Source organism: Zea mays, chromosome 6, assembly GCF_902167145.1.
Source record: "Zea mays cultivar B73 chromosome 6, Zm-B73-REFERENCE-NAM-5.0, whole genome shotgun sequence".
Taxonomy (NCBI): Eukaryota; Viridiplantae; Streptophyta; class Magnoliopsida; order Poales; family Poaceae; genus Zea; species Zea mays.
The window spans coordinates 55,691,451-55,700,442 of record NC_050101.1 but is presented as its reverse complement, the minus strand read 5'-3'; positions in this window follow the sequence as shown (position 1 = coordinate 55,700,442).

Here is an 8,992-nt window from a genome sequence, read left to right as displayed (position 1 = left end):
CGAATCATGATGACGAGTGGTGTTGGGCAGACCCACAATGAAATCCATGCTGATGTCGTCCCATTTCCACGAAGGTATATATAGGGGTTGCAAAGCTCCAGCTGATTTCAAGTGGCTTGACTTTATCCTCTGACAGGTGTCACATTCCGATACATATTGGGTTATCTCCCTCTTCATTCTGGTCCACCAATACAAGGGCTTCAGATCATGGTACATTTTGGTGCTCCCTGGATGCATAGAGAATTTGGAGAGATGGGCCTCGTCCAAGATTTTCTTCTTGAGATTCTTGTTTTTAGGAACCACCAATCTGCTTTCAAACCACAATATACCCTTTCCATCTTGGCGGCAACATTTATACTTCTCGGTCTTTTGATGGAGATTCTCCTTAATAATCTGCACTCCCTTGTCACTGAGCTGGGCCATGATGATCTGGTCTTGCAAGGCTGGCTCAACGGAAATGTGAGACAGAGCACCAGAAGGAATCACTTCAATCTTCATCTTGCTCAACTCATCACACAAGGTGTCAATGCGAGAATCCATCATAACACAGTTGCATTGCAACTTCCGACTCAAGGCATCTGCTACCACATTTGTCTTCCCTGGGTGATAATGTACCTCCAGGTCATAGTCCTTCATCAGCTCTAGCCATCTTCTCTGCCTCATGTTGAGATCAGCCTGAGTAAAGATATACTTAAGGCTCTTATGATAAGTGAAGATGTTGCAGTGGGTTCCCATCAAATAGTGCCTCCACATTTTTAATGCATGAACCACGGCTGCTAACTCCAAGTCATGGGTGGGATAATTTTGCTCATGAGGCCTGAGTGCTCTTGAGGCGTAAGCAATGACTCGATTATCTTGCATCAAGACACAACCTAGTCCAGTGCCAGAGGCATCACAATACACATCAAATGGCTTGCTGCTGTCGGGTTGCGCTAACACCGGTGTGGTGGTCAGATGTTGCCTTAACGCATGAAAGGCATCTTCGCACTTGTGACCCCAAACAAACTTGGCTTCTTTCTTCAACATCTCAGTTATGGGCTTCGCAATTCGAGAGAAATCCAGAATTAATCTTCGGTAATAACCAGCCAATCCCATAAAACTCCGAATCTGACGGACAGTCGTTGGCGGCTTCTAGTTCATCACCTCTTGCACCATATCAGGATCAACATCTATACCTGCCTGAGAGATAGTGTGACCCAAGAATTTGATCTCCTTTAGCCAAAAATCACATTTTGACAATTTGGCATAAAGATGGTGCTCTCGCAAACGTTGAAGCACTACATGCAAATGCCCGGCATGCTCTTCTTCGTTCTTCGAGTACACCAAGATATCATCGATTAAAACCACTACGAATTTGTCCAATTCAGGCATGAAAACAGAATTCATCAGATACATGAAATATGCTGGTGCATTGGTCAGCCCAAAAGACATCACCAAGAATTCATATAGCCCATATCTGGTTGAGAAAGCAGTCTTCGGAATATCGCTTGCTCGTATCTTGATCTGATGGTAGCCGGAGCGAAGGTCTATCTTGGAAAACACTTTGGCTCCGACCAACTGATCAAAAAGAACATCAAAACGAGGCAAATGATACTTGTTCTTGATAGTCACCTCGTTAAGTGGGCGGTAATCTATACACAACCTCAAGTTTTCATCTTTCTTCTTTACAAACAAGGCTGAACATCCCCAAGGCGAAGTACTTGGGTGGATAAAACATTTGTCCAGCAATTATTGCAATTGCTTCTTCAATTCTGCCAACTCAGCGGGTGGCATCCGATAAGGCCTCTTTGAAATAGGTGTCGTTCCCGGTTGCAACTTGATGGTGAATTCAATATCCCGGTCTAGTGGCATTCCTGGTAATTCTTCTAGAAATACATTTGCATACTCATAGACCACTGGAATCTTCTTCAGAGGCAACTCCGTCATAGCAAAAGCACATGACTGAGTAGAATCTTGACTTGGCAGAAACAAGGTGAAATTCCCATAGATTGGGGAATTGATTTCCACGATGCGGCTGGCTACATCAAGCACTACTTGGTGTAGGGTCATCCAATTAGCGCCCAAAATAATATCCACATTTTCCAAACCCAAAACAAGAAGGGTGGTTTTGATAATGTGGCTTCCTAGTTGAATAGGCACACTTTGGTTTAATTGACTAGTTGCAATTTTACCCCTAGGTGTGGCTATCATAAATGACCATTTTGCGTGATAGAAAGGCACTTGACATTTAGCACTGAACTTTTGGCTAATGAAACTATGAGATGCACTAGAATCAAACATAATTAAAGTAGGTTGATTATAAACTGAAAAGATACCAGTCATGATGGGGGCTCCCTCAGGTAACTTCTCTAGAGTAGTGAAGTTGAGCTTCCCTTGCCTGACTTGTACCTTCTACTTTCTTCCCTTGTCTTGATTTGGTGCTGGCATCTGCCTCTGCTGATTTCTTGGGAAATTCTTGGCATAGTGGCCCACATTGCCACAAGTGAAGCACTTGTTCCCATTGCCCTGGCGGAACTGCTGCTGCTGCGGAGGCTGATTGTTCCTGGGAGCGAGAGCTGGAAAATGAGTGGGTGCCGACTGCTGCTGTTGAGGTGGCCTGATCACCCATCTGTCTGCCTGCTGCTGAAATCCCCTGCTCTGATTGTGAGAAACAATCCCGAACCTCTGGGCCTGAGCGGATGGTGCTGCCATTGGTGCCTTTCTCTTCTTCTCTGCCCGGTGAGCTACAATACAGTCCTCCTAGGAGATGGCCAGGTTGACCAACTCATTGAAGCTATCGGCCCGGACAGTGTTGAGACGTTCCCGCAGCTTGGTATTGAGACCCCTGCGAAAGCGGTCTCTCTTCTTCTCGTCATAATCAGCATGATAACCTGCATACTAGCACAGGTCGTTGAAAGCCTGAGCGTATTGCAATACCGTGCGGGTTCCTTGATTAAGTGCCAGAAACTCATTCAGCTTGCGATCAAGAATTCCTGCTGGAATATGGTGCCCTCTGAAAGCAGTCTTGAATTCCTCCCAAGACACTTCACGATCAAAGGGTAGCATAGCACGGAAGTGGTCCCACCAAGTCCGAGCAGGGCCACGAAGCTGCTGCGCGGCGAAGCGAGCCTTGGCATCATCAGGGCAGTGTCCCGTGACGAGGGGAAACTTGGACTCAACAATGCGGAGCCACACGTCGGCATCCAACGGATCCTCTGCCTTGGTGAACAAGGGCGACTGCGTGCTCAGGAACTCCTGGTAGGTTGCCGCTACCGGAGGTCACTGCTGCTGGCCTCCACCATGCTGCTGGGGGTGGGGCTAGCGCTGCAAGAGCTGTCGCAGAATCTCATTCTGCTGGGCCATAAGCTCCTACACTGTGGGAGCTGGAGGAGGTGGCGGGGGAACTTGCTCGTTATGCCCGCGATGCTGCCTAGCTGCCATCTGAAAACAGAGATTGTCACCATTGTTATCCCAACTCACAATTTCGAACAACATGTTATTATCTCATATGGAAATAAAATTGCCATAATCATAACATTAAGTTCGAATAAAGATAACATGGTTACAAACATCCCACAGATCTCAAAAGTTCTCAAGGGTTACATCAATTAGGGGAAAGTACCCGTAAGCCTAGTCCAAAATCTATCATTAACTAAGCTCGCGTAGGTTTCTATCCTCTAAGAAGTCAAAATGACTGATCAACCCTGAGCAGTGGAAGCGACACTGGATGCGGGTGAAGGGGGCATCGCGGAGGTAGTCTCGTTGGCACCAGGGGCTGGTCCTAACTCCTCGGGAGCCTCTTCTCCCTTGCTTCCGGCCTCATTGGCCTCCATCTCCAAGTGGTGCATGTCCAGGTGGTCATTAGCTTCTTCGAGTTCCCGGTGCACATCATGGAGCTGGTTCTCTAAGACATCAATAGTGTTGTCTCGGATCTCCACCTGCTGCTCCAAGGTGGTATTGCGCTGGCTCAGCCTTTCCACTTGTAGATCATTCTCTACCAACTCGGAGGACAAGTCGACCACAAAATCTTCTCGACTGTCGAGGGTGAGCTTGGTGGTTTGAGCGATGTTAGCAAGATGTGCCATAGCGTCGCTCTGTAGGGCCTGAAGGTGGTACAGCGCACTCATGCACTGAACAGTGACCCTCCCAACCAAGTCAGGATACATTGCCCACACATCCTTCACATGGCTCACACGGTTACATCACATGGGGTCATCCTTCTTCTCAGCAGGGAAGAGTCCCAAGGGGTGCATCACCATCTCTAGGGGATGGTAGCCACAGAAAGTTGTTAGAGTCTTCATGGCTGCTGCTTCAGTGGTGTCGTCCATCCTGAATCCAATCGTCTCGGAGTCAAGAGAACGCCAACCCGGCTGAAGGGGATGAGCCTCCAAAGTCAGCCAGACTCGGCAACGAGGTACCTGATGCTCCTCGTACAACTGCACCGTGTACAAAGGGGCGTAGGGTAACCGACGGAGTTAAGCACTTCCCACAAGATGGAAGGAAAGCCATCGTGAGAAAGGAAGTCAGAGCTGAAACAAGTGTCTCCTCCACTAGCGGGGGTGGGTGAAGTCATCAGCGGAAGGGTATCAGATGTAAAGATTATGGTGGAAGGAAGAAAATAAAAGAGCCTGGATGGTTTTAAAAGAAAGCGGGTTAGCTCAATTTTTACTTCTTTAGTGTCTAATCCCTTTTAGTTTTTATAATGCAAGCATGCTGAAAATAACGTCACCTCTCTGAATAAAAGGGTGCTCCTAGGGCATCGTTTAAAAATCTAAGTACTGGCCCACAGGGCCTACTTATATTGCCACCTATTTCTCCCTCTATTCCTAAGGCCTTTCGTCCTAGGTCTAGCGGTCTAGTCCTGACGATTCACACTAGTTTCTAAGCAGGTTTTATATTTTGAAAGTTGGTATTCATGGTTTATTGTCCTTCTTTGTGGTAGTATTTGCTCCGATACCAGTTGTGGCAGAACCACCCAAATTATTCCAGCTTAAGTGACTAAGTCACGCCTCGGGGGCCGTAACACACTTAAATCGGAATAACCCGTCAGTCCCTCAGATCTAGTCTGATAAAGCCACTTAACCAGGATCAAATACCACATACTCACTTGAAGGTGAGTCACAGAAGAGATACAATAAAACAGGAAAACCTCAAATTAAAGTACTGAATTATTATATAAATCGGAGTTTTTCAAGTAGCGGGTAAAAGTTCATAAATAAGATGCAGCGGATAATCGATGTCGTCGGTAGCGAGGAATTGGGCAAGGATTAGCCCACTACTCCTCTTGCTCCTCTCCTGCCGGAGCAGCATCCCACTCGACCGTCCAACCCTGTGGCAGGGTGGTAGGCCAAGTCACAAGCAAGGCTGAGTATACTAATACTCAGCTAGACTTACCCGGTGTGAGGAATCTACTCCGCTACCTCTAGACCATGCAGCTGTTTGGCTGAGGGGTTTGGTTTGCCAAAAGCACTAGCTGTATCTAAAATCAAGTTTTAGCTTTTCAATTTCTAGCATCATTATCTTAACTATGTTTGCTCCTTCTAAGCATACATGGTAGCAAGCATTTAGTACATACAACAAGTTATCTCATGTAACCTCATTTCACTTCTTACTCGATGTAGTACAAGGGGTCAAGCAGTCTCATTAGCTGCGAGAAGCAGACGATTCGAATCGAGTTTTAACCTTGCAAGGTAAACCTAAACACACGACATGTCAGGGCACTCCGTCCCCACACATGTCAAGCGTCACCATCGATTCCACGTTCACGTCCAGGCCTCACCGCCTTGGCATACAATGCTCCACTGACCTCGGCTGCCACCGTGCAGTGACTGCACTTGTACCCACCATAGCTAGCATGGGAGACACAATCTCAGGTCGCATGAGGGATAAAGTCCGCGCCCGGCTTCACTCAAGTACTAGGTTTACCGGTTACCATTTCCCGACATGTGTTTAGTACGTTCAAAAGCTTGACTCAGGTATCTACACATTAATCCTTAATTCCTTTTTCCCGTCTCATGGACAAGGCATCCTCCCTGGATTCGAGTCTATAGACTAACATAGATCCCGTTATCAAGATGAATACAATCAATTACTGACCTCGCGCGAGTGCTAGGAAAATCACTCGACTTCTACCGAGATCCTGATTAGCAAAGCAGCTACTCGACCTAGCATACTAGTATCCATCTCAAAAAGGAATCCTAAGTTCATGCAACTAGAGGTTTCAAGCAACTCCTACACTTAAGTGCACATTACAATCCTACAAACATTAAGTGTAGTAAAGTACCATGTATAGATACGGTTATGCATAAAACTGGGGCTTGTCTTCAATAGCTGGGTATACTTAGCAGTTTAGGTTCAAGCTTAGTTAAACTAAGTGGTAAGTCTATTTTGGTGTTCTACTGAATTCTTTTTAATGTCATAGTGAGAATTTATCAAGATTTCTAGTTGAACTTATTGGAGCGAGGTTTATCTTTCCTCTCTTTCCTTCTATTTCTCTTATGCCTTTAAGGTGGGTTTGAACTGCAAGTTATCTTAATAAATTTCCAAAAATTCTGTAACAATTACAGTGGCTTCTTACGGGTGCATAATTCTTTGTCTTAAAATTTGGGGCTTAAAAAGTGAATAGTTCTCTCTGTATAAAATTATCAATTATTAGGGCAGAGGGGGTGTTTTGAACTACAACTCCTTTTTAACAGTGGGTTATTCTCTAAGACACATTTTTGCCGGCATTTAGATGTTATAACATGACTTTGTACAAATTTCTAGCCATTAATACTTATTAGTTATTTTGCTATGATTTTCTAAAGTTTCTAGCCAAAGGGGTGCTTTCTACTACCACTATATTTGAAAAATATCAAACAACAGATTTCTAATTTCTCCTATCTTCTTCTTTGTGCAAGAGCAATCATTCTAAAATTTGGCAACTTTTTGCTTAAGAGAAGGGTGGTAGAAATTATTTGGATTAAATGGCCTTTTTCATGAAGTATTAGCAATGGGTAGTATTTTGCAGCTTTCAATTGGGTTTTGCATTTTTCTTTGGTGGCCTATTTCATTATTGATCTAGTAAAAATTTATTTTCCCATTATTGCACTCTTTTGGGCTTACTTATGATTTAATTGAAATATGGCTTAATATCAAGTTTTATTTGTTTACCCTACTTAAAATGATGGACTGAGGTGTTTATCATTTTTGTAGTGGGGTTTTAACGGTTACAAGTGCACTAGATTTTTATTAAAAAATTTGAAATTGTTTTCATAATTCTAATAATTATTTTTCTAGTTTAGTTAGTGCTTAATAAAACATTTCACTTTGAACCTGTTCTGGTCTGGGGGTCCCTTTATTTTTCCTATGTTCTCTGTTATTCAAGTAGACTAGGAAAATTAATTGCATTCACTGTTCATTATTTTCTAGTGCCTTTATGATTTTCCTAAGTTTTGGGCAAAATGGCTTTTAATAGATAACCTTACTTAAACTTTCAATACTAGGCTGCTCACTATTTTTAAAAAGTGTCTAAATGGGGTTTGAACATCTACAATTTTTTTAAGCCTATCACAGAAGGATAACAAATTTTCTTTAATTAAATAAGGTTTGGTCAGTTTCTTTAATTAATTTCAAACTCTAAAATTTAAAACAGAAAGCATAGGGTTCAGTATTTTTAATTGATAGTCCATAATATTTTGAATCCAGCAAAATTGGTTTGGTTAAATTTGGTTGAATCTAACTCAAGATATAATTTTTCTAAGTTCTCTGCTAAAATTAAAAAGATTAATTAGAAATGGTTAAAGGAAAAACAATTTTGCGCTGGGGTCCCTGGCAAAAGATCTTAAGTGAATTGCAGACATGTCATCGGTGCACTATTCACATGAGTCTACGGCTCTACAGAATACCCCCTAGGGTTCTTGGAAATCGAACCCGCGGTCCTTCCCTAATGGAACAGTGGCCGCGGAGGAAGAAAGGTGTGGAGGAGCTTAGCGGCAGCGAGACTACTCCGGTGAGGTGGCCGAGGGTGTCGGGGATGGTTGGAGTCGGCCGGTCCATGTGCGTAGGCGGGGGAGCTCGTCGACGGCGAGGAGTCCGGCCTAACCAGGGAACGATTGGTCATCAAATGGGTCAGTGAGCTTCACCAGAGATCAAGGAAGACGTGTATCCAAGGAATCGGAGAATGACTCACCAGATTGCTCGGTCTACGCGCTGGCGGGCGACCAAAGTCCGGAGAGGACGATCTTGGGTCTACGGTGAGGTTCTATCATGTCCAAGCACATGGGAAGCTTCATGGGCCACTAGCGAAGCTAACCGAGGGGCAGGCGCAGCTTGGACGCGACTGGAGCGGGCTGGCCGCGGTGGCTGAGGCTTGGGCAGTGGTGGCGGGCGGAGGAAAGGCTCGCCGGAGCTAAAGAGGGGCGTCTGGCCAGCGAGGGTGAGCACGGGGTGAGGTGAGGCACGCTCGGGGAGGCTTTAAAGGCGCGGGCGAGCACGGGTGAGGGCAAGGGTGCGAGGCGGACTTGATCGGACGCTGGGGCGAGCGCACGCGCGGGTTGGGCGAACGCCGGCGTGCCGACCAAGGTCGAACACGTCTGCACGTTCATTCAGCCCGAGTTCTGGCGCTGTGGTCATTCATCCGAGCCTGCTCTCGCCTTGGTCAGTGCACAAAACCTCTTCTCGTCCCTATAAGCTACCGATCTTGTGTGGGGTCATAAAATTTGGCCTACTGGTTTCAAAGATTTGGAGCTCTGAAGCCTGGTCTGTCTCCCAGCCCGAGCCCGAGGCAAATCCTTGGTTTTGTCGTGTCTAGGACTCGCGTCCCAATGCCATGTTCTAGCATGTGACAAAGAGGTTAGTTAGACACGTTTTTGTCAATGGGAGCACTAGGATTAGAGTTAAATATCAAGGTGAACACGCTCGGTTTTGGTTCAAGGGCTGAAAATTCAGAATTCTGAATTCTAGATTTCCCCATTGAACCTCCACTTGAATGGCTTGTTTGGAGTTTTTAATAAACTATTTTGGCCAAGCTTTC